Source organism: Seriola aureovittata, chromosome 23 (assembly GCF_021018895.1).
Source record: "Seriola aureovittata isolate HTS-2021-v1 ecotype China chromosome 23, ASM2101889v1, whole genome shotgun sequence".
NCBI classification, from domain to species: Eukaryota; Metazoa; Chordata; class Actinopteri; order Carangiformes; family Carangidae; genus Seriola; species Seriola aureovittata.
Genome location: NC_079386.1, coordinates 9,033,210 through 9,057,405, shown reverse-complemented (window position 1 = coordinate 9,057,405; position 24,196 = coordinate 9,033,210). Strand labels below are relative to the sequence as shown.

General features: G+C 38.5%; 1 protein-coding gene across 21 annotated transcripts in view; it reads left to right on the top strand.

Annotated features, from left to right (window-relative positions):
• Positions 1-24,196, top strand: part of LOC130164064 (receptor-type tyrosine-protein phosphatase delta-like) — a 355,849-nt gene that overhangs the window by 140,225 nt on the left and 191,428 nt on the right. For all 21 annotated transcript variants that reach the window (XM_056368470.1, XM_056368468.1, XM_056368467.1 and 18 more), the window contains exons 6-7: positions 2,921-3,030; positions 12,769-12,812. The gene's annotated coding sequence lies outside the window, so the exon portion shown is untranslated. The remainder of the gene's footprint in view (positions 1-2,920; positions 3,031-12,768; positions 12,813-24,196) is intronic.

Sequence of the window (24,196 nt, the reverse complement as noted above, 5' to 3'; positions counted from 1 at the left end):
GGTGAGGCACAGACTCACAGTTCTCTCACAGTGATTAGACAGAGGACTGAATGGTGTTTTTAGCATACTGTGGAGGCTTGAGCACACATGCAAACATACAGGTACTACAACAAGAGGCTTTTCTGAGAATAATCAGTAATAAGCTAGTTACAGTAAGTGACCTAAATAGAAAGGCAGTGAATCTGCAGAATCAGTCACAGGAATATAATACAACCATTTACATTCTACTGCACCCATCAAATATAAAGGAAAATACTTGACCAACATGTTCACATTATCACAAATGCTCAACTATAATGCAATAATTCAATATAGCATTAATTAAATAAATTACTTCCAGTGCTAACGAATCACTATCCTCATTATAATGTTCTAGTTGGGATAATTAAAAGCACAGTTCATGTTCTTTGCAACCAGAGTCTATCACAGTGCTGTTTTTCAGCTCAATGAGTAGTGCTGTGGTTATCCCCCAGAGGACTTGTGGGTGCAGCTGTAATTGGAGCGCTTGTGTTGCTGCAAGTTACTGCTCCCTGGGCAGAGGCCAGTGTACACCAGAACATTCCTCTACATGTCCATAGGATTTCCAATGAACTTATCAAATGCACCTTCAGGGAAAAGTTTTGCTGTTTGCTATTTCGAGATCAAATTATGGCAGGGCTGTTCTAAGCCAAGCTCTCCTATGTCTGTTACATATAAAGCGAGTGTGTAGATGTTAGGAGGCTATGATACTTTTCATTCTGAGCATTTCACACATATGATCCCCTTTGTGCCTTGTGACAATTACTGCGAAAATCTGTTGGAGGCTCAGGTGGTAAAGTGATTTAAATTAAAGGCGACAGCGACAAATGTAGCTTCAGTGGCAAGGCAAGACAAAAACAGTTAAGTATAGACGAGTGAGTTAGACTAACTTTGTGGCTGAAGTATTGTAAATGACAGCTGCAAAATTGTCACTATGGCATACTCTGTTGGAGGCCATTTGAATGTCTTGTTCAAGAACCATTAAGGCATTAAAGTTAAATTGAATCTGCAGTTTTTTTCTCAGAGAAGAAAAGCCTTAAAGACACTTGTTAAATGATGCTGTTGAGCATTTTTACCAAGAACTGTGGGTACACAGGTGCCCTACACCAGTCAGATGGAGTTGTTATATAAAGGAGAACTCACAGCAGTAGCAGTTGACCTGGTTTAGAATAGCAATGAGTCCAGCAGCCAAAAAACTTTCCAAAGTCTACTTCCCAATACTGCTTACACTAAATGAGAAGTGAACGGTTAAAAAATTGGAGAAAAGCCACAGTGCATTACTGCTGTGTTGACAGATGGCTCTTAATTTTAAGGAAGTATTATATATTTTTAATTAACTTTGAGGGATACATTTCCATTTAATCTCTCGTCTGTCTTGTGGTTGAGGCATAGATGTCCCCAGGTAAAAGTTGCTTTGGTGTAGGTTCGGGGTTAACTAATGTTCAAAGATACAACAGTGGTTACAGTCATCCATGGTGTTAAATGTAGGCCTTCCACTGGGGATGTGTGGTATGACCTAACTGATTACTGGTCCATCCTGCTACCTCAAAGGGTCAGGGTACTTGATCGTGTTTCTATTAAATTTGTTATATTGTGTTATGGCGAGCAAAAATTGTGTGTATTTGTGTGTGCACCTAAGCGTGTGTTGTGGACCAGCCCCGTCTGCAATGATTTATTATAGCCCTTGGAGGGACTTGTACTTTCATGAGGTCATATGAGCAACATGGCACATGAGTCAGGCATGGCACAGTGCACTCTTTGGCCCTGCAGGCGACGGGGGAAGGCATGCCAAAACAGCTAGAACAGATTCCAGTTTGCACACATTCAGGTACACAGCTAAGTATATATTCATTGTACATACCCACATGCAGACACACACACACACACACACACACACACACAAAATCAAATGCTGTAATCCAGGCTTAATACTGCTTTATCACCTGCACAGGAGGCGAACGTTATGCAAATGCACATAAGCTATTCCAAAGGCACGTCAGATTTGGGCCTGTCTTTAATATGTCTTTTTTGAAAGGTTAATTCTATGCAAATGCAGCCTCATGAGTTGGAAATTGCAAAGGATATGTTTCTAATAACACTAAGGGGATGCCACTGAGTCTTTTAGATTGACCTTGGGCGATTATTTTCAGCTAGGTTTTCATCACAATATTTTTTTATTTCTTTATTTTTGCCAACACAAGTCTGCAGTCTGAAAAAATAGTTATGGTCAAATGCATGTTCAAACTTGCCATGAATTCATACAGCTAAAGTAGGTGTGCCCTGTCTGTCACTGACAAAAAATACAGTCACCTTAAATTTGCCAAATGAAAGTATGAAAATGGAGTGGGGCTGAAGTGTGCGGGTGATGAGCTACATATTAATTACAGCGTTGGTTTTCTTATATTCACGCTCATGTGTCTTTTGGCATATGCTGTAAAACATCAAAAGACAGTGAAGAAAATGGAAGCTGGTTGCTTGAGAGGCACAATAAACCAACGCAATAAAAAGATGAAGAAGAAAAAAAAAAAGGACAAACTGAACATATCAAATCTGACATTTGTTTGTGCTTTCTCCGATGCTCTCTACCAAAGGAAATAACTAAGTGCATTGTTGAAAATAGTCCACGAAAAACATGCTAATATTAGAAATACATTTCATCCACGGATTTCTTTTGCTTTCAAATGATGGATTAAGCCTCCCTCTCAGGCAAGCAGTGTATTGATGTTAGTTGATTTTGATGCTGTTATCAACAGAACAGTTGAAACTCATGGCTGTATTTCAGTCTTTCCAGTCTGTATTCTTAACATATTTACTTTTTAAGAGCAAGCTTTTTGTCACATTTTGTGTTCAATTGCATGAATTGAAAAGCTCATCCTGCTGTCTTTTTTTTCTAATCTTCTAGGTGGGGGCAAAGGGGGCAGTCATTTCAGTGGTGTATCGGCAAGGTAAAATTGCAGCATCAGGCAGCATGTTGGCACCTGCATGAACCCAAAAGAGGAGCCTCATTTCTTGGTGAGTGGGACAAGTATTCTTTCAAATTCATCAAACCACACAATCCAAAGAGCAGCTGTTTTCCCAGACAAGGTTTTCCATATTAAACCTAACATTTTGGTAGCTAATTCAGTTATGGCAGAGAAAGAGCTTAATTGCAAAATAAGCTGCATCATTTTTCCCTTCAGTTTAAGCTTTTAATATGAGAAAAGCTGCTTTCAGAATAAATTGGAATAATATTTTCATTGAAAAACCAAACAATAGTGTAGCAGAGTCTGAATATTTAAATTGTGTTGTAGCTTTATATTTTATATATGGTATAATTTTGTGTACGACCCTAAACATTTGTATTAACATTTTGTAAAATTGTTTGTAATTTATCACACTTTCTCTATGACCCATTTGCAAGATAGTTTAGTTTTAGTATATTAAAAGTTAGGTCAGGTCAAAGTTAAGTTAAACTAAGTTACTGTTGGAATTCAAAATCCTTTTTCATTCAATTTTAATTTTAGCTTTTATTTTTGATAGAAAACCTAAAAGTCAATAGGTAGTCTTATCAGGATTTTACAACTCTTTAATACAGAATAATTAGTACAAATACTCACTTGTAATGGAAAGCCATCGGACCTACCTCAAAATATTTAAAACAATTTAAAACAAAACCTCGGCGCTGGATTTTTTTCATAACATTTAAACTATCGACAACACTTTAATCCCACGTTAGGATAAACTGGAACTCATTCACTCACAAGGTAACTGATCAACAACTCCTATGAGTTGATAAAAGCCTAAACTGAACTATTGAGGTAAGATGCGTCTTGTCCAAAATTACTTAATCCCTCTAGGTCTTAAAGAGTTATTTGACTCATTGGGACAACAGCTAATTATGGTATTAAAGTGGACCAAATACAATGACATATATTTGAAGCTGAGAAAGTACATAGTTGGATGGCATCAGCATAGCTGGTTAAGTCAGTGTTGTTGAGTTTCATGGAATGTGGGAATATTAGGGGGAGGACTAATAGAAAAGCCCTGTTGGATACATTTAATGTTAACTCTCTCCTGTATCGACATAGAAACATGACGCCCACCCAGTTTTTTTGGAGTAACAGAATCATAGACTGAATCCTTCATGAGTGATGAGTGAGAATTCAGAATTGGCTGGGATTCACAGACAGAAACATGTTTAATATTGACAAAGAAAACTCTCTCATGTATTAAAAACTCAACGTTATATTAATCAAGGTTATAGTGCTATGATTAACATTGTACTGTTTTCATTAAATGGCTGCCATCATTAAGAGAGCACCATCATTAGCAATAATGTGATGAATTGAAAAAAACATTTTTCTTCTCAACACTCGTCTGCTTTAGAGATTTTTAAACTAAATTTTGAAGCATTTGCATTTCATGTGAAGCTTCTCTGAGGAAGCAGGAAATACATTAGTAATGAAACAACGCCAACAAAGATGATAGGGAAGGGAAACAAAGACAAAGAAAGGGCTAATCAACAACAAACAAAAAACAGACAAACTCCACTGAGAGTTCAGACCGGATTAGAGGGGTAGTTTGGATAGAGAAATAGAAAATATCAGAATATGCCTGTACAGACACAGTTTTATGTCCATGTTTGAGTAAATAATCACTTAAGATATAGCACTTTCATACAATTATCATCAGTTTATTTGAGTTTTCCTGTCAGAGGAATAAACTAGATAGCTGAAAATGTAGACATGGGACTGGATTTAGGCATTAAACACATTATGAAATTTAAAAAGTTTAAAAACAGGTATTGGCACTGCAGCCACATAGAGTACAAAGTTCTAAGCGGACAGAATGTGATCATGGGAAAAATTTATTGAATTGTTTCCCAGATTTAAATAAGGTCTGAAATACTAAAACTCTTCGCAGAAGAGAAAATCCCTGCCCTGGGCCTGTGCGGTGGTGTAGCAGGAAAAAATACATTCAGTGGGGTATAAATATTGCAGGGTGAGTACATGGAGGGCTTTTTTGCCGATGAATTATTACGAAGTGTTGTGGCTTTATGCCAGCTTCAGAGTATATCTCGCTCAGCTTCAACCTGCAATAAGCTGTGGCGAGGAAATTGTGGTTATAGACACGCCACAAATAACTACCAACGATACCAGGAATCCATCAAACTCATCCCACATGTTGTGTGCTTACACTTGAGTGCTCTCAACAACAGTTAGTTAGCAAAACACACACACACACACACACAGCTTAGGAGTAGGAATTGCCTGTGAGGCCCGAGTCTGGGGAAGAATGCTTGCAAACATGTCTAATATCTTATATACATATATAGTCAAGAAGAAAAACATGCTAAATTATGAAGTACATATTTTTTTACAACATAATTCCCCCAATGAGGACATGTAGTAGAGTATGACCTGGTATTTTCCATGTGTGAAAGTTCTGTCAGGAGGCAGGACTGAGTGGGAAAATGTTTACCGGAACATTCACCTCCAGGATGCTTTGATAGATGGTTTATCCCCCAACAGAGTGAACTGTGCCAACTTCTCGTGCTCACTCTTAGAGGAGCAAATGTGGATGAATAATGCTGAGTCTATTCACTCAACATCAGCAGAACAAGGTTGTGAAATTAGTCCATCTTCTGCTTTTTTTCCCCTTCTAAAACACTCATTTTCACAAGACAATCATGTAACTCAGTGAAGCATGAAGTTAATGGTTAATACATCTGATTGTACCAATACAATGAGAATAAAAGAAGATCAAAATAAGCATCTAAATGGAAAAAGACTTTTGCTCGGCGCGCTGCGTTGTCGAGGCAAAGAAATGTCGGGCAGGTTGGGTCTTTTGGTGATTAGCAAAAAAGCATAATCCCCACACTGCTGACATATTTCTTTTGAAAACAGCCTGTCTGAAAAAGACAGATATGCTCTGGAAAATGGATCAAATCTGTTTCATGTCAGATAGTAGCTATAGCGGTTTCCCAGGGTGAATCTCTACTGAGCCACAGACAGACAGGATTAGAGATTGAAGTACTGGCCATAGTACTATAGATCAGGAAAATACAAAAAAAAAAGGGACGATATTAAATGATTAGTGACAACTTATAACCTCCAAATTACTTACTTAAACACAGCACATTATTCTACAGAGTGTGCTTCGTGACTTTGAGTCAGCAGGGTTGTTCAGAGGATGGGTTGTGGGCTCAAACGTAAAGCCTTCCCTAATTTCTTGTAATAAAAGTGCTAATTCTTTAACATTACATTCCCATTGTGATTATGAGGAAACAAGCATAGAAAATTCATTTTATTTCCTCTGCAAAGGAGGAATAATTTCGCACCAGAGCCGTGCCACTGTGTGTGTGTGTGTGTGTGTGTGTGTGTGTGTGTGTATGTTTAATGAAATGCAGGGATTTGTCTCAAGGCACTATGGATGGGGTATTTAAGGCTGGTGCATATTTCATGACCGTTAACTGCACAGCGGCTGCTCATTAGTCATGTGACAGGTAATGGTTGTGGTGGTCTTTTGAAAAGCATTATAAGATCTCACTCTCAGGCGCATGTGTTTGCAGGCATACAGAAAAATACACACAAACAATGCACTAATGGAGCAAATGTAATATTGTTTATTGCCTATAGACATGATTAACTGCATTATTCCTTCCTCCTCATCTTAGTGCTAATATTCATGGCTAAAGCAAGCTGATCCACACAATTAAAACCTCTGCAAAGTTAATCTGATTACAATCCCCAAAAGGAATGAAGGAGAAATATTAATATGAATCTTTTTTTTTATATATATTTTAGGGTTCAGGATTTAATCATCAAATTTATATATTTGGCAATTTTTTCAGACAGATGGTTGTGTTATTTCAACCTTTATCCAGCATAACACAACCACTAGATGGTGCTGTACATCACCATTTGACCTCCAAGACTAAACTGAGTGACTTCATCTGAGGCAGTGTGACTCACCTCCATCATCACCGTGATTGGCTTCCATTCGCTTTGATGTGCTGTACTGGAGCATTATAGATATAGATGCATAGATACATGCAAAATGTCATATAACAGCAAGTCTTTATCAGTGGCTTTTGACTGATTTTTTTTACTCCAAACTAAGTGTATTCTCTTAATCGTTTTCAGGTTGCAGTAATTCAACTGATTTGATGTCATCTGAGAATACATCAATTCAGTTGATATGCAAATACTTAAAAAAAAAAAGTATTATTTGCATTATATGATAAATACACTGATGAATTTCTTAACCATGTCCATGTACTGAAAGAGATTAATGCTTATATTTTTCTCCAGACCAAACTGCCTGTTTTCTAAAATATATGTTAAAAATAAGGAGAAATGTACTACAAACATTCAGTGTAAATTAGTTGTTGCTCTCTGTCAATGGAGATTTGGGTATCTGTATAAAGCAGCCATTGTTACAGTAGTTCACAATCATTCAAGGAAAATACACAAATGCATATACTGTATGCACAAGGAGTTCTGATGATAAAAAAAAAGTATGTATTGAAATTATAGTAAAATCCAGTAGATGGCAGTCTGTCAATACAGAATCTTTCCACCCATATCCTCCACACACCCATAGCTCTCCTAGTAGGCGTGCCTCTTCTCATCAGGAGGGGTCCCTATGTGCAATGTCTTCCCTGCGCAGTATGACAGGTGAACGCAAAGTGACAGCGCAAATGAACTTTTATTGCTGCTGTAATGAAGTACACAAGCTATTTGGATGTCGAATAATAAAAAAAAAGTACATGGATTAATGCTTGCTTTAGAAAGTCACTGCCCTCTCTCTCTCTCTCTCTCTCTCTCTCTCTCACACACACACACACACACACACACACACACACACACACACACACACACCGCTGCAGTGTTTTTCCCTCCTTCATTTTCTCCCCTTACATCTCTCGCGCTCCATCTCTCATACTTGTACAAAGCCGAATGGCGTCACCACCCACCACTCACATACATGCGCATGCACATACACACACACACACACACACACACACACACACACACACACACACACACACACACACACACACACACACACACCCCTCATCTCTCTCACACACACACACACACCTCCTCGCCATCTGTCTGTGCAGCGGCCCGTGTCTCTGGCACTGGGAGCAGTTGGGAGCAAGAGAGTGAAAGAGAAAGTGTCTCTTGGCTCTGTAGTCCTGAATCCCACTTCCTCTCTTTTTTTCTCCTGCTGTGCTGTTGTCTATCAAATGGTCTCACAACATCACGCTGTCTGCCGATGGGCTCCCCCTACTATCGTAACACCTATTCTTGATGCCATCTGGAGAAAAATCAAATTCCCTCTTGCTGGAACCTCATGAGCGAGAGAGATGGAGAATATGTGCTCAGTGTTTTTTCGGTGATTTCACTTCACAGTTATGAAAGCTCATTTCAGCTTAGTTCATTAACTACAGGGTACTTATTTCCTCGCAAATGTTAAAGCCTACAACTCAGCAAGAGGAAAAATAAACATGCTTGATTAGCTTATGTATTAGGCGTTTCAAATTAATACCGCAGATGCCAGAATTACGCTCACCATTTCTTTAGAGGCAGACATTTGAAGTAAAAGAAAACGGGATGGAAGGAGCCAATTCATGTGCCCTGTGACGGAGTGATCGCAAAAGGAATCTGCACATTACAGATATTATTTAATGACATTACCTCCCTGAGGTTGTACAGAAGCTGAGTGAATTTGTCCGCATGCTTCCTGATTATATTTGACAGCATGGATTTACTGTATGTGCAAATCAAAATACACACAAACCCAGGATTCATAGTATTTACACACCACTGAAGGAGTAAACTCCACAGGAATATAGGTGATTCTCTGTGTTCACTGTACAAGATTTCCTTTTCTTTTCAGTGAATTTTCATAACCAAGCCGCTCTTCAAAGAGCTTTGTAGTCAGCTTCAGTAATTTGAACAAAAAAATGCATTCCCTCTCTTTCAGTCACCTCCAGTTAACAGCAAGCAGAAGTGCCTTCATAACGGTGCTATATTCAACTGGAGTGATAAGAAATGGCAGCTATCAGCAGGCGGTTTGGAAGCCGCATATAACAGTTATTGTGTGTGTATATATAAAAATTGATTTATGCGGCCTGTCACTTAGCAGCCGCAATATGTGGATGAATATGGGCTAATATAATATTATGGAATGAGTGAGAGGGTTAAGGAAAGGGCCAGGTGCTGCCTCAAGGTGAAGAAAGCCCAAAGACATAGGGATATATCCTTACTCCATGAAAGACACTTTTTTAATATCTGAAATAATGTAAGACTGTCCAGTCAGAAGGAATGCAATACCATTTTATTCTGTTTAATTATCCTTAATGGATTGTACATATTCCTTTTAATTTTCAAATAAATATAAGTATAGTTTTTTTTTTTTTTTTGGAATAAGGGACTGTATGGAAATAATTGTGGTGAGGAGGGGGCTGAACCTTATGTCAGTGTTTTTTTTTTGTGGTTTTCTTTAGAAAAGAAAGGCCTTTCTCAGAGTAATTTATATTTCCATTGGACCTTGTGACACCCCCCCTCCCACCGTGTCAAAATAATACAGCAGTATTAAACTGGTTGAACTCATTTCATCATGAACTACAAGAGACAAAGCACAACGGATTTACGCTGGTGTACCCAAATTTAAACCATAATATCTTAATGTAACGGTAATTTTCACAGCATCCATTGCACAATAAAATGTAATTATTAATTTATGGGAAACAACAAAATGGTGAATATTCTACTCGTTCCATTTTTTTTTCATTACTACTGCCACGATTGAGTTAACTGGGCCCAAATGTACCATGCTGAATTTGAATTAGGCTAACTTACTATGGCACATTTAACACTACACACTGACATCCACCATCATTTGTTCCTTTTTTTTATTTTTAAAAAATATATCTTGCAAGGTAAGGCTGAAATGAAATATAAGTACAGGGTGAGAAAACAAAAGACCATCTGCCACTCCCCTCAAAAAATTCATACCACACTGCCTCCATAAAAAAAACTCCACCACTGACTTAATTAAAAGTTAATGGTTTGAGCCTAATAAATGCATGCATTCGTGTATACACATTTAACTGCAAGTGACGCTTATATGTAGCATTTTGAACAACACTTTGTAAGGGTTTTATTTGCAACCTTGTCTACAAATCATAGATCAGAAAAGCTACTTTTCTGTTCTGAATATTGGTCTCTCCTCCCTGTTAAATGCAGTAGGGAGAAATAGGCTTGGCGGTAGCAAACGGCCTCATGTTTACCCCTTGGCACAGAGCTGGTGCCATGTCCAGACTTGTAAATCAGGCCCATTGAGGTAGCATAATGCTGATGATTATGACAGCCAGTCGCAGGGGAGTGATAGAGAGACATTGAGTTATGGGCTTGGGGAGGATGCCCAGAACTGAAGAGTCTCACAAATAGAGAAGCACTTTCACCAAAACACAAGTCCCCAGATGGGGACTAATGCTGCAGTTGGCGGCAGTGCCACCCAAATGACTGCACATTAGCTGCTCAAAACCCACAGAATAGTAAAGTATGTTTGTTTTTTTATTTCACAATTCTCCTGTTTCACTCTATTACTGCTAGATAACATTTCAAAAAAACACACTGAATAAAAGAGCAAGAAACAGCCAAAGTATTTTGAAAGTGCTTTGTGTTACACTGGCATGCAATGCATCACTTTTCTAGATGACTTAAGGAGGGGAAATGCATTTTCATTCACCGTATTACTAAAGAGCGTACTGTTTGCATTCTGGTCTATTCATTCTACTCCCCTTTGCAGATGAACGATCATTCATTCGCATTGATCGTCAGCCATGATAATATAATCAGACGTAAAGCCTGACAAGGCTGACCGGTCCGATAGATCAGAGCTGCTGACAGCAGAGCTATGCACAGGTCATAAACCCTCACCTTCCCTGTTTGACCCCGCATCAATTTGGCTCTTTCCAATATGAATGCAAATAACAATGCATTTTTGGTGACATGTTTATGGTTATCTCTGTATCTCAACTCGCTCCGCCTGCTGCTCCTAAATGTGCTGATGTTACCAAGCTAATGGGATTGAAAAAGGTAACCTATTGCTCACTAGCGGTCAGCTTGCTGCTCCCCTCCCCTCCAGCCCCTCCCTAAAACATAAACACAAGCGTTGGCGCATGCTCACGCTCACGCTCACACACACACACACACACACACACACACACACACACACACACACACACACACACACACACGTCCTCCACCCCAGTCACTTGTGTATGCATTGAGCTGATAAGTACTGCGGTTCATTTTCCCCATGGCAAAGCACAGTAAAAAACTGGGGAGTAATAATTGCTTTGGGGGGGGCGAGACGAGGATGGCTAAATATGCTTGATTGCCTCCTAAGCTTCGCTGCTGTGTAATGAAATATGGCTGCTGCAACCAGGGGCTCCCGTGCGATAGCTTTCTTGTCACTTTCTCACTTGCTTTTTTTTACCCTTTCACTCTTCTGTTCTGGCATTTTCGTCTTTGCTCACCCGTTGCCTTTGTTACAGAATGGAGTCCATCAAAGCATTTGTTGCCATTGAACACTTATCTTAGCTATAATGTAATAATTACGGAGGCCAAATCCAGCCTAATTGAGTATTCCTCACCACATCAAAACGGCAGGCACCCTAATATTCCTCTGTTCTACAATTTAATTTGTGGATTCATTAGCATGAACAGGGTGTATAGAGAGAACCCAGATAACAAGGAACTCAGCAAAACACACTGTTGGTGAAGTCAAGTTGAAGGAGCTAGAAGCCAGCCATTTCCTTACCTGGGTTACATTCATTTACATGTTAGGACCTTAAAACTCTATATAAATGATTTAGTTTCCACTAATATCTACGAGGGCCTTTTAATAAATATGCTTCCATTTCTCCTCTTAAATAAAAATCATCCGAATACAGTCACACAGATAACTAACTCTGAATTAACATGGATGAGCAGTTTGAGCAGAGACTACTGTAATCATGACATTCATAATCATCATTGCTAATCATGTCATTTGACTGCCATAAAGCCCTACAATAACATTTTAAAAGATAATGAGTCAAATTAAAGCTCAGTGTAGCTAAAAAAAAAAATGTTTATCCCCAACTCATTTTTGTTGTAACCACCCAAAGTACATTTCTCCCCGTTGGTTAAATAAGTAGCTAATCATTTACAAGAATATTAGTCCACAGGCTTGCATGGGCACAGCAGCATCTGCTAATGCATTTTAGCAAGAAAACAGCCTGAGAAAATCTTCCCAGCACATTAAATGCAGGACATTTTTTTTCTCTTCCTTTGCTTCCAGAATAACTCACAAGCCTAATTTGTTGTGCTACTTAAAGGAAAATGTAATTACACTTGTTTTCATTATAATTCACAAAGCCAATCGATAACTGTGGTTAAGTCATTCTCTGCTGCACATGCAATTTTCTGTTCTTTCAACTGAAATTTGGTTGCAAAACAAGCATTCTGTGTGTCCTTAATATATATTTTGGACATAATTGTGCCAAATATATGAACGTCTTAAATTAACAATATAACAAAAACAGTCTTTTTACAATGAAAACCGTATAATATACTTGCTTTATTTTATTAAGTGTTCCTTGTTGTCTGTAATAAATGCAGAGAAATGCCTGGACTTTACTTCACATAGACAGGTTGATTAAACTATTCATCTCTATCCTGTTCCTCTCTGTCTTTCTCATTTATGCAGTTCTCTTTCCTGAGACATCAACCACAGGATGAGGCCTGCGGCAGGTAAGAAACTCAAAAGAATAGCTGAATAGCTGATGAGCTGAGGACAAGAATGTTCTGACCTCCGTTTTGCATCATTTCCCGGCTGCTTGAATTCCACGTGATCAAAATGCTGTTTTCTCTATGTTTTCAAATTTATCAACTAAGGGTTCAAGCTGATTATGTGTCTTTGTTTCGAAGAGGAATTGCTTGCTCTGAGTGCCAAGACAGGCCACAGAATACGTCAAGCGATATCACATCAAGCGCTAAGCTGAATCTCGACTCCAGCTCAATCCCTCCCATCTCCTGACCTGCAAGGGGGCGGGGGGAAACAGACTATATCTGGCAACCTAAACCTTTTTAAAGTGACTGAGAGAGTGACGGAGACTGACTGGCACTGATGGGACCAGACTAGGACTATGCAATGCTGTGCTGCACAGCGCCCAGTCCTCACAAGCCTGATTGATAGAGTGTGATGAGACTGTCACTGAGCAAGGAGAGCTGCAGAGAGATAGACTAGATGGAGGGAGGAAAGTGGGCTGACCAGGGGAGAGAGATAGAGAAATAAATTTGAGAACATGTGAAGGATGAAGTGGGGGAATGAAGTGGCTGGATGGAATGTGTTTCGGACACAATGAAGGATGGGAGGGGTGCAGGGGTAGGGGAGCACTACCGGATAGGTGAGTCAGATAGTGGAAGGCTGAAGGCTCCACTTTTATGCAAGTTAAGTTTGGCATAGACAGATTTAGCTGACTTGACATATTTGACAAAGCAACAGAAAATCTTTTAATACATAAAAATATGCAAAATTAAAAGCAACCATATGATAAATTAAAGTCGCACATTTAAAAAGGGTCTGTCCAGCTAAATTACATTAAAAAAAACAAACAGTATTTATAGTCTCTACTGTCACTGACATTTCAACTCAGATACAGATGTATAATAATGGGGTATATTGATTTAGTATTACAGATTTTGAATTTTTAAAATGCTGTGAGCACTACAAAGAAAATCCCATTCCCCCGCCATTACTCAGTCTTTAAATTAAATGTATATACTATAAATTTGCAACAAGAAATACACTTTTTGAACAACAGTATCCACTTGTAGCAACTTCAACAGGGCAAGAATGGCTGATGCGGATACCTACTATACATATCAACATATAGTATTCAATATTTTTGGCCCTGATCCCGATCCGTGTCCTTTATCATTATATGCCGATACTGCGTCTCACCTTATGTTTTTATGCACTTCTTGATACAAAAATATTCTATCAAATGTTGGAAATAAGGCAAAATTGTCCCATTCACATTTGAGTACATGTTGAACATTTAATCTTGCTGTGATTGATAGTTTAATTTAAAAGACACAGTCCATATTTATATGCAAATGACCCAAGTTATTCAGCTACAAGTCTTTTGATCTACAAAGCTAGACATTTCCCTTATTGTATGTTGTCCATGTGAATGTCATAAATAGTTTACTGGCTTGTTTATCAGTCCATCAGCACCTGCTTTGGACACATTATTAGATCTTGTGGACACATGGCATCTTGGCAGTGAATGGAATACAGGCTGAGCTAAAGCCCTGTTCTGGGAATTCCACAGTTAGTGATTTCAGACTCAATAAAGGCACCATGTTTTACTTTTATCCTTGCCTGAGGAAAGACGGCTGACTCACCAGAACGCCAAAGTTATTATTAGTGCCTCACATGTGTGGAGAAACGCTATGTGTATGTGTGTGCAAGTATGTGAAAGACAGAGAGAGAGGCTGAGCTCCAGCAGCAGTGGTAAGTGCATGCAGGAGCAGCATGAGAAGCTCTTATCTGCCACCTGCCAAGCCCTGACCAGGGCCCTGACTCCTGCACTCCCTCCCTCCCTCTGTCTCTCTCCAGCGGGGCTTCCCACTAGTCTGCTATGGGCAAGGCGGCCAGGTAAAATGAGCAATTCCCATTCAGGGACAGGAGCGCCGCGCAGACTCGCCCTGTGAAATGGCTGCTCACTTTGGCAGATCAATGCACTCTCTTTCCCCCGTGCACTGTCGCTGAGTGATAGCCAGGAAGAAAAAGAAGGGGGAAAATGAGTATGGGTAGAGAGAAGGGAGAGGTGGTTTTGTATGTGTGTTTGTTTGTTTGTGTATGTGTGTGTGTGTGTGTGTGTGTGTGTGTGTGTGTGTGTGTGTGTGTGTGTGTGTGTGTGTGTGTGTGTGAAGAGGGGGTAGGGTGTTAGCAGGGCATTTAATGATATTTTCCATGGCTGCTCTGAGTGAGTGCTGTTGGAGGAAAATGGGAGATGCTTTGCATAAACTCAAAAGACATGCAATATTGCTACAGAAAAAAAGTGCTGTTCCCAGCCCCACCGGATATGAGAATATTCAGCCACTGAACTGGAAATTTTGCCAATATGAATGATATTAGTGACAATCATATTAAAAGGCTTAGTTGTGCCAAAATGAATTCCATATCTATACAGTGATGAGACTCATATGTCAGACATTTATTGTATAGGCATGGATTGAACATATAGTTTCAAGGGTGAACTGTAAGATAAAATGTGCATTATCTAGATTAATTCTACATACAGACTCAATAACCTGTGGATTTCTTTTTTATAATGTGTATGCATGCTGTGTCCTGTGTCTTTGTTCTTACTTACTAGTATTGAAAATTCCTATAATACATTGCATATTAAAAAAAGACCTATAATTATTCCCAATTCAGCTCTTTCTAGTGGTTAAATCTGAATATTACTGAGGTGCAAGCACTGTCTGAATAACTATCCAACTGTCCGCTCTTAGCGATCTGTTATACAAATCATCCCCATAGAAAATATAAAATATCTGGTGGATTAATAATTTCCAAAATTCACACACTCTGGCCGTATTCAGCTACCCTGAATCATCTTTGGCTACAGATTTCAACAATGCACTTTGCTGATTGGATATTGGTTACATCATTGGTTTGTGGTGGTATGAGTGCCAAGTGATTCATGGTCAAATCTATTATTCAAATCTCAAAACTCATTCATAAATCTACCATTTGCATGATTAACACTCACAGCATTTGCCCCTCATTAAAGAAATCCTTGATGACTTTTACAAAACTTCCATGAACTGCACATCTGAATAAAGATATCAGATTTCTACTGTATATACTGTAAGGAACATACTGGCAGCATGGTTAGTGTTTGACCTTACTATTGACATATTACAGTCTTAATTGCTAGTGATAATTATACTGTATGTTGTGGTGTTGTATGTATATTTTTAATGAGTGTATAGACCATCTAGAAGTCTAACATCTATGGTTAATAATCTGTACCAAAAGAAAAAAAAGATCCAATTGCAATATCCAGATATCAAATGTCTCTTGTTAGTGGTAAAATTAAATTAGTTTGAAAATCAATGTGCAAACCAAGGGGAGATGTGTTACAATTAATGTATGAGCATTTGCAATATGAAAATGATTAAATACCGAGTACAGCCACAGTCACAACAGTCTCTTTTGTGCAAACTAAATGAAAATTATTATTTTTTTTTGTATAGAGACTGCACAGGTCTACTACTTTTGGACTAGTGGCTATTTAGCAATCGTCCCCCCATTGTTCAATTCTGACCACTTCAATTATTTTCCTGCACCATCTGTTCCTTTCTGGTAATAGGAAAACCACAAGGCAGTATAGTGGGTCCTTTAAATTTTCTTTTGTATACATGTAATGCTGTCTTTGCATTATGTAGATGGAAGTTAATTTACAGTCATTTTTTCTGACTCATATTTTCTACCATGTCTCAATTTAGTGTCAAATTAGGAATTTTAGAACCAATCTCATTAAACCGTTCCTAAAATCTCATTTGCTTGTGGGATAATTTGGTCATGTTTTGTAGTCTACAGAGTTCCTGTAAGCGTAAACAGCCGAGCACCTCAGTGCAGGGGCAGTGAAATTTGTAAGAAAATGAAATCATCTCACTCCCTCTTGTAAGTCACGAAGGAGTAATGGTCTCTAAGCAATCCAGACCACTTCAGACTCATTAAAGTCTGTTTGCCAAATCTATGCTGGCTTGAAATGACATACTGAGCAAACTGAAAAAAGCAATGCTTTAATGAATGAACAATGAATCAGAGATCCAGTTTGAATAAGGAAGTAGAGAAGCACTTGACCTGAAGCTACAATTTATTCTTGTGTATAATATGAGAATGAGCCTTTTACAGCCATGTCATAATTGCAGCTGCAGTCTTAATCATTTGGTAGAACATATACTCAAATGTGGAGATATTAAATTATTTTTTACAGTTTTACTATTTAATTTTACAGGTTCATGAAACATTTCCAAGTGAATTCAAATGGAAAGCTTCCTGATAGGCCCAAAATGAATGACTCATCCTTAAACCTCTTTTGCTTTGGCAGGAAAATCAGACTTGATGATGCTAACCTTACACTGGAGGATATATATTTCAGTGACAAATATGATTTAACCTTTATTGCTACTGTTCGGAGAACTCCCTTATTACAAAACTCCACGGCTACAAGTCAGGCTCATAAACTATTTATTTAGCCATTCTCTTTTTTCTAAAAGTCATTAATCTATCATCTTTTTGCTATCATCTTGAAGTTAGAAAGTCTTGTTTGTGTGCAGTCTTGGCAGAGGAAGGTGCAGGAAGGTGCAGGAGGGTGCAGGAGGCTGAATCTTGGTCATCAGCTGTCAAGGCAGTAATGAATAGTGTTTACTAGTAATACCATGCGCTGCCACATTTCAGGGTGTGAAATGTCAAAGTGTCCATTTTTCCCAGGCTAGTCAGAAGCAACACTGTCAGGGCTTCGGCTGTAAACAATAGGAAAAGAGAGGCAAGACAGCAACAAGGAGCTCTCTCTGTTTCACCCATTACAGTCAGAGTGAGTGGGAAAAGAGTGGTAGAATGTCAAGCCTAGAAAAATAGAGGTACTCACAAAAGAGTAGAAAAAGTGGATTCCAAGTGGATTCCATTTGGCAGACACATAATGACAGCTGTTAAACAAAACTAGGGGAAGCCAAGCAAGAGAGACTCAGAGAGAGGATACGAGACAGACAGGTAGAGAGACACCTGCTGTTGCATCACCTGCTGTAATAATAGTGTTGACATTCAAATAGAAAGCTCGGACAATAGGAGCTGGCTGAGGCAGCACGCGGTATGCAAATAAAAAAGAAAACATCAGGAAATATTAGCTAGCGTCAGGACTTTTCATAGCCCACATTGAAAACCACTTGACCCTTGGTATCCCACAAGTGCTTATGTATTATGTGTGTGTGTGTGCGCGCGTGTTCGTGCAAGCAAATGAGCTGATTTCCCCACTTCAGTCGACTCATTCCATACTAACTGTGCATCTAAGGCTATACTGGTATTGTATCTTTGTTTATAATGCATGTCAACACAGTTGGAATGTACTGAGGATAATTATTTCTCTGCTTTCCAGTGCAATTAGTTAAACTTCTGCTATGGTGTATAGGGTTTGTTTTCCTTGATTGGAATTCCACTCACACTTCCACTCTTTTATTCTCGCTGTCACGGTATATTGAATACGCGGGTTAAACATAATTCAAAAACGGAAAGGATCATTAGTTGGCAAATTCATTCTTGACTCTCTCTTTCATGCACCCCATGCAACCCCCAAAGGCCCTATCAATCAAAATCAGATTCAGCTAATATCACATTCACCATTGCACATATTTTATTCCCTTTTAAGTGCTCAGCAGTCTTTTGTATCAATGTAGACCTGTGGTGATTGGAGTAGAAACTTTTCATGTTTGAACTCAGTGGGGTTTGAAGGACTGCAGATCTCAGCAGATCCTCGCTGATGCAGAGGTCAATACCTATTATAGTAAAAGCAATATTCAATATGGTGATCTCACATCACCAGCTGTAGATGTGGTTGCTTTCAAAAGCTGTGACCCTTTCTACAGCACTTTGATGACAAATCTAATGGTTTAACAACACTGTGATTGATTCTTTTTCTGCATTATGAGAGGAGAAAATAAAAGGGATGGACTTTGATAGAGGGGGCGTTATATCTCAACTATACAGTAAAGTAAGTAGCGTAAACTATTTTATGGCTGGCTGTTCTAATGTCTAGATAGGCTGGGTGATGGTCTTTGGACAGGCCTTTGCATGCAGCCTAGGCTTGCCAAATCACTTTAATCACTCTCAAAAACCCACCTTCATTAACTTCCTTTTATATAATTATCTTGAACAAATTGCTCTTCAATCCTTTCTTAATGCAGTACTATTCCTCTATCAGCCTGCAGTTTACAACACTTGAAGAAATAATTGTCTATTAATATACTGCTCTTCTTTATTGAGCAGTGCAACACCTGCATTAAGGTGAAAATGTAAATGTAAATGTTAACTATGAAATGTTAGCTGTCATGTTTGACACAACTCATATTCACCCCACATTCAAAAGAAATTCCATGACATCCTCACTGTGATCAATATGCATGGCCTCTTTTCATACTGGTATAGATGGCAATAGACATATATCATTTTTTCCCTTAATAAATATATATGCTGCAATTAGCTAACAAGGAGCAGAAACAAAATATGAAATAAACAAGGCCCTAATCTGGAACCTTGTGGCACTCCAAATGTTAAATCATTAAAATTCTCTCTACTCCTACAGTATGAGACCTCCGAATACCAACAACCAAATGCTGTCTCCTTTACAGGCCATTTAATATGTGAATAAACTGTGTTTTAATTCACTTAACATTTCGATTTCAGTTACATCTATATCACTAAAAGCAGATGCATAAGTTACAGACCAGTCTCTGTAACAATCATGTTCATATGTGTTGTTTCTTCTGCAATTATACACTGAATGCCATTTTTAGTGCCACTGAAGGGAATATTGTGGTTTACATTGGCTTTTTTTTAAACCATACATACAAATTTCAGATTTTGCTTCCTAACTGGAACCAAACCTATTTTGGAAATAATCAATTTGAAAAAATGCTGCGCATGAAGCAAAAGACAATCATTAAATCCCAGGTTTAGCAGGATTGGCCAATAGCAGAGCTCTGTCTGGTGACATGGTTATTACATTAATATCTTCATAAAAACGGCAGTGCAATTATTGCTATTGCACTTGTCACTTTATAAATCATTGTCATACATGAAGGGAAATAAAAAGAACAAGACTGAAGAACATCTTGAATGTTGAATATGAATAGATTTATGTAAGGGAGCAGATGAGAGCAGACAAGCTTGACCGACTTTAAAGTTTTCTATGGGAAATGAGATTTGGAATATGACAGAGCTCCTAATATCCTTATGCACAGCTTTCCAGCATGTATGCTAATGCCCTGTCCTGACCACTAATACACAACAGGAAAAGTGGGCTAAATAAAATGAAGGACGAAGCTGTGAAATATAATTCTGAATGCCTATAACTACTACAGTATCAGCCGTCTTGGATCTGTACTTCCTCATTCGGATGTTCTCATTTGTATCCACACCTGTGTCATTCACAGCCTTACGTCTTAACCTAATTTCATGGTCTACGGGTTTGGATGGATGGCTCTGCCTCAACTTGTACACTGAGGGGAGGAGAGAGAGTAGCATGAGTGTGCGTGTGTGCATCTGTGTGAGTGTGCACTCACACAATAACACAATTGTGAAGAGCGAATGAGAGAGAGAGAGAGTGAGAGAGGGGATGCGCTGCTACAATAGCGTAGAGAATTGTAGTCACTGCCAGATATTAACCTTTTAACCTTGTACTTTTCTGTTAACAAAAATACATTAAGCTCCTCTGGATAGCTGACAGTGAATTGGGGTTTTACAGACTTTCACTGAGCGTGACTGAATGATCAGAGGTGAACCCATTTTGTGGTAATGCGCTTCAATTACAGTAAAAGTCTACTAAAAACACATAAGTTGAAGCGAGATGATATATTGCAGAATTTAGTAACAGCAAATATTATTGCCATCCATGATCTGAATGTCATATGAGCCATGCACAACTGGAAAAGCGAGACCAGACCAGAGAAAAACAATACTACTGAAAGCCAGTAACATGGCCGACATTGTATACAAAGCACCAAGTAACCTTAAAATTACACACAAAAGAAACTGTTGATTAGATAATTGACATTTCTTGACTAAGTGTGAATAATTCCCATTAATACTGCTACAAGTTGCTCTAAGAGCTTTGTACATCAAAATGCCCCCCCCCTCAAATTTTTTTTTAGTGTAATTGCTCGACATATTCTTAAGCAAAGTGTCAACATTGCCCTTTTAGTCTGCCAGAATATCTTCTGGTGTAAGGGCTTATTTAGCCAAACCAGGCATGACACCAATTATACTGGAGGGAAATCGATTCCAACAAAGCACTCTGCTGGGACAAACAACAAAATGATCAAAGTGACTGGATGTTTTGCTGGCGACAAGCAGCAAAATTAGTTTGTACTTTAAACTTGGTTTTTAACCCAGTCAAAATCTATAATTCTTGAAGCTATTAGGATAATTCTCCAGCGTGACATGAATACATGGATACAAAGACAGACAGAAAAATAAGCAAGAAAAAATCAACAAAGACTAAAAGATGAAACTATAACAGCTTCAACAATTGTTACCAAAACACATGGACCATTAAGGCTTTTCTTTTTAACTGAAGTCCACTGAGTTCTACCAAAGTCAGAATTCAAGATAATTGCTTTTCCACACATTCATTGATACATTTGGCAACATTTTATAAAGAAACTGTGGCTCAAAATGCAGATTTACATCCAGTGTACAACCTCTGTTATTTTCATCAATTGCTTATTTTCATACATCTTCAAATGGAATACAAGAAAACTCGATGAAAATGTCTTCCCAGAAAAAAATAACAGTAATAAACTTACTTGTAACCACGTCTTACCAATAACTTTTGATTTTCCCTTGTTAAATAAAGTGTTTCAATGGACTTCCATGAATTTGAATTGATGCATTACAATAAGAGTTGTTGCAAGTAGGTGATTATTGGTGCACTAGGTCAGTCAGCAACATCCCTTGCCTGTAATTTTGTCCTTTTTAATTCATGTACACATTCTATACACTATGTACACAGAGAGAATACCCAACTTTACATTAATTATTAGGTTACCTGTCTGGCACAGTGTCATGAAGGACCACCGGCGCAGTATTTCATTAACTCTCACCCTGCCTCTGAGGCATTTAATTTTCCATGTTGTCATTGTACATGTGAATTTTAAAGTTCAGAGGGAGGAAAAAAGCAGAGCATCACAGTTTGCACTGAGATTTTTTCAATTACTGTAGTATCTCAGTACCGTGTACAGTACCGTGAAAGATATTAAAATCATAATGAATATGCTAATTATCCTTTTTTAGACTCAGAAGCCAACAAAGGTTTTATATTCTAATGACAATTGCACCATTTTATGAAGGCTATAATGAGTGCATGTAATTAGGGATTATAATAATGGTTGCATGCCATAATACAGTAGTCTAATGTACTGAACTAAGGTACAGATCTACAATATTATTAAATTAATATTATCGGTAAACAATAAGTCATGAAGGCCCACATATGAAGTGCTCGTGACTGTTCTTGTGCAGTTCATTTATAGGCTGCCGCCTGGTGTCAATCTTCATTCCTGCTTCCAGACGCTAGTCTGTTGAAGATAGATCCCTCATATGTCAGAACCACACAGACCATTTCCTGGAGTCCGCTGTAACTGTCAGGCTCCGTGGACCATGAAAGCCGTATATGTGATGCCCGAAATTACCTCATCGCAGAATGCCACAGACTCCCACATTGGCATGGTCACAACTATCCCTTCAAGAGAATATACGTGATCTCACTGACACTTTTAGGCACTTCTTTGCCAACAAATATAGTGGGAACTATTTCAGGCAGGCATTCTCAGGCAGAAACATAAAATATATCCATTTTACAGTATGTGTGTAGAAATTGGGTTCAACATATATTATCAGGTTAATGGTGTCTAGGACATTCAGTAGGTTAAATTATAGATTTTGCTATAAAGGATGATGTGTTTTTGACATTTTAATAAGACACTAAGGCACCCACAAAACACAGAATCAAAAACACTGTAAATCTGTGTGAATATTTGCTACGTAGTCTATAATATAAGCACTCACTGTTATAATCTGTCTCCTGTCTTAACAAGACATGTCTGAGGCAAGAGTGGGGAAGAAACCCAACTCTCTCTGGTACAATTATAGAAATGCACTGAAGTCACTTAGCTTACTAATACACGGTGTGATATTAATTACTGTTTGTAAACAATGCACTTTGCAGAGATTATTGCATGCACTCGGCGTCCTCCATTTGTGTTTGGTAATTCTCACAAGTGATTAAGTGGTGAAGCTAGGACAGCTGTTCAAGATGAGTTCATTGGCATGTTTAATTAATTGCACTTGAGATAATTATTCAATCATTACTTTGATTAATTTTCTGCGTCCCAGATAATGCATCAAACGTCTGCTTGATGTCAATAGTTTTGAAAAGCGCAAGTAGAACAAGGCTAACCATTTTTTTTGGAAGCTTGATTTAGGGCTAAACTGTACTTTGTGGAGGAAAGAAAGCCAATGTCAGCCGGTCATGATGGGAAGTCATTATTATGACTGCATGGCTGATTTAAATAATGCTATTGCTTACTTAACAGCGATAACACCTGTCAGAGCTACATTGTTTCCTTGTGTTTCGAACACATCAACAGCGACCTGTCACTGCTCACTTCAACGTTTTGAGTCGACTCCGGCCGCATTATGTTTGAAACATGCTTGTTCTTCACCCCCTCAGATATACAGGGTAGTGGCAACATCCAACTGAAGGAAAGCCAAGCAAATCGTTTGTGAGAGATCTTGTCAAACAGATTAATTCCCAACCTGGGCCTCAGGGTTCTGGACCGTTTTTCTGTCATGCTGCTTCGCCAGGCTCCCTCTTGATAATACCCCAAAGATAAAATTAATTGTGCAGGGAGATGTGGGATGGGGAGTATCTAAAAGGACCTTGAGCAACACATGAAGCTCTCTTTTTCTCTCCGCTCCTCTGCATGTGAAAACACAGTAACAATCAAACCGTCAGATGCATGACACATTGCACCAATGATCACTAACTTTGTTAGGAAGTTTCTGGAAGTGAGGAGTTCTGAGAGAGATATGAAGGGACAGAATCAACCCTCATGAAATATTCTTGTCTAAGAATGTCTGTGCTCAAATTACCATCAAAGTGGAATCCCTCACTTCATCAGCATTATAAAAAGAGGGTTGACACACTAATATTTGTCTACAACTGTTAGATGTACATCTCCAATTTTGAAAACATGCTCTTCTCTCTGAGATATATGAGCAAAAAGCAGCTGTATCAAGCTCTGCACTGAAATAAGTTCACTGAGTCTACAGCTTTATG